At 40.8% G+C, this 3,005-nt stretch overlaps 1 pseudogene; it reads left to right on the forward strand.

Annotated features, from left to right (window-relative positions):
• The first annotated feature begins 1,602 nt into the window (after positions 1-1,602).
• LOC140608054 (L-lactate dehydrogenase B chain-like) lies at positions 1,603-2,796 on the forward strand (annotated as a pseudogene).
• Positions 2,797-3,005: the final 209 nt, after the last annotated feature.

Genomic DNA, 3,005 nt, shown 5'->3' on the forward strand with positions numbered 1-3,005 from the left:
AAGTAGCTCAGAAGAACTACTGTACTAATACAGTTATTTGCATTCCAGTGTGATTTGAAGACTCAGGGAAAAAATCAGCCAAAACTTGTGGCCCCTGACACAAAATCATCTTTAGTGACCATTTTTCTGAGAGCACTCCAAAGGCAATTTAGAAGAGACCTTGAATCAAGTGGTGGGCTCAGTCTCCATTATGAAAAATCAATAAATGCCCCTCATCTTCTCCTTTAATTCTTATAAAACATATAAATAATAATACTTAGCTCTTTTTGGAGAAACTGTTAAAAATTGCTTCCTCTGGAAATTTTTTCTTTCTCTTTTAAAACCCTGGCTTTTGCTCTTTCTCTTATTCTCTAATAATACTTTTCAGTGGCTGATCACTTTCCTCTGAAAGGTTAAAGTTCTGATAGTGCTGGGCTGGGGAAAATTAGGGGGGACAAAGGCATCTAGACAAGATGTTAGGTGACTTCTGCCCTGAATCTTCAGGGTGTGAAGGTATCATCACATTTCATTTGATCTCATTGCAGAGAACAGCAGGTGGGGCATAGAGAAGTTCTGGAAGCTGCCTTTGGCCAGAATGACCACTATGGACTGGCCACCTGCAGTGATGGGCAGAGTGGGAACAGGGGAAGCCCAACCTCTGTGACCACTGCCGTTTCTGCTTGTCCTTTCCCTTGAAAGGGAAACTTTAAGAAACCTTTGGCTGGATATGAATAAAGGTTAAGAATTAAAATACTGATTATGTAAAATTTGTATTTTACTTCTGGATCTAATAAAAAAAGTTAGGACTAAGAAAAATCTGTCTGAGCCTTCCTACTAGGCCTACTGAGTCCTGTCCCCAAAATGGCCATTGCCAGATGTAAAAGCAAGTCAGCCAGGTATTTTATTAAGGAAGCCACTTCCATTTACCATCAGTGCTTGGTAAGCAAGAATCTCTTAAGGTGTTTCAACAGACAGGCTTTATGCCAATTGATATTATGTTCAAATGATTTTGCCTCCAAAAAACCCTCTTTATTAAATGGAATCTCCTCTTTTAGAAGTAGAAATTAAAAAAAAAAATCTTACATATGTGAAGGTATAACCAGTTCCTTTTTTTTACAGAACTGAAAAACTAAAATTATCAACTGTGACTTTTCCAGAGCAGGGTCATTTCTGCTCTTGTTAAATTTCCTCTTTTTACAAGGTCAGGGCTCAGAGTGAGTGACCTGCTACAATCTCCAAAGGGCCATAAATTGTAGAAAGTGCCCATTGTCCTCCCTCATGCTCTTTGGTTAGAAATACTAGAAGCCCATTCAAACTAGCTTAAGCTTGGGCAGCCTGGGTGGCTCAGCAGTTTAACGCCACCTTCAGCCCAGAGATCCTGGAGACCCGGGATCTAGTCCCACATCAGGCTCCCTGCATGGCGCCTGCTTCTCCCTTGGCCTGTGTCTCTGCCTCTCTCTCTCTCTCTCTCTGTGTCTCTCATGAATAAATAAATAAAATCTTTAAAAAAAAAAAAAAAAAAAAAACTAGATTAGCTCCTTGCGGATCCTGCGCCGGAGGAGACGCACACAGCTAACCTGGTCTCATTCGCGCGACTCTTACAGCCACTAGTCTCGGGGCACAATGGCAACTCTTAAGGAAAAACTGATTGCACCAGTTGCAGAAGAGGCTGTGATCCCAAACAATAAGATCACTGTAGTGGGTGTTGGACAAGTTGGTATGGCATGTGCCATCAGCATTCTGGGAAAGTCTCTGGCTGATGAACTTGCCCTTGTGAATGTTTTAGAAGATAAACTCAAAGGAGAAATGATGGATCTACAGCATGGGAGCTTATTTCTACAGACACCTAAAATTGTGCCAGATAAAGATTACTCTGTGACTGCCAATTCTAAGATTGTGGTGGTGACTGCAGGAGTCCACCAGCAGGAGGGAGAGAGCCGCCTCAATCTGGTGCAAAGGAATGTTAATGTCTTCAAATTCATTATTCCTCAGATAGTCAAGTACAGTCCTGATTGTATCATAATTGTGGTTTCCAACCCAATGGATATTCTTACATATGTTACCTGGAAACTAAGTGGACTACCCAAGCACCGTGTGATTGGAAGTGGGTGTAATCTTGATTCTGCTAGATTTCGCTATTTTATGGCTGAAAAATTTGGCATTCATCCCAGCAGCTACCATGGATGGATTTTGGGAGAACATGGCGACTCAAGTGTGGCTGTGTGGAGCAGAGTGAATGTGGCAGGTGTTTCTCTTCAGGAACTGAATCCAGAAATGGGAACAGATAACCAGTGAAAATTAGAAGGAAGTGCATAAGATGGTGGTTGAAAGTGCCTATGAAGTCATCAAGCTAAAAGGATATACCAACTGGGCTATTGGATTAAGTGTGGCTGATCTCATTGAATCCATGTTGAAAAATCTCTCCAGGATTCATCCAGTATCAACAATGGTGAAGGGTATGTATGGTATTGAGAACGAAGTCTTCCTGAGTCTTCCGTGTATCCTGAATGCTCAGGGCTTAATCAGTGTGATCAATCAGAAGCTGAAGGATGATGAGGTAGCCCAGCTCAAGAAAAGTGCAGATACCTTGTGGGATATCCAGAAAGACCTAAAAGATCTGTGACTTCTGGCTTCTAGGCTGTAGAAATTTAAAACCAAGATGTGATTAACTGTGAGCCTTTAGTTTTTCATCCATATACATGGATGACAGTTTGCTTTTATCTTCCTAAATATGTGAATCTGGGCTCACAGAATCAAAGCCCATGTTTGGTTTAATGCTTGCAATATGAGCCTTGAACAAATAAAATTAACTATTGTAGTGTGAAAAAAAACTAGATTAAACTCAAAAATTTGATATAATGGTACAGGACTTTATTATAAACCTAAAAACAAAACACATCTGGACCTCAGAATAACTAGAACCAGGAACTTACTAGGCTGGCTCCCTGTCTCTTCACTCCATTCCACTTTTTTGTCTGCTGAATTCTCTCTCTTTCTCAGTATGGAAACTGACTTCCTCTGTTTCT

The sequence above is a fragment of the Canis lupus genome, chromosome 17, assembly GCF_048164855.1.
Source record: "Canis lupus baileyi chromosome 17, mCanLup2.hap1, whole genome shotgun sequence".
Taxonomy (NCBI): Eukaryota; Metazoa; Chordata; class Mammalia; order Carnivora; family Canidae; genus Canis; species Canis lupus.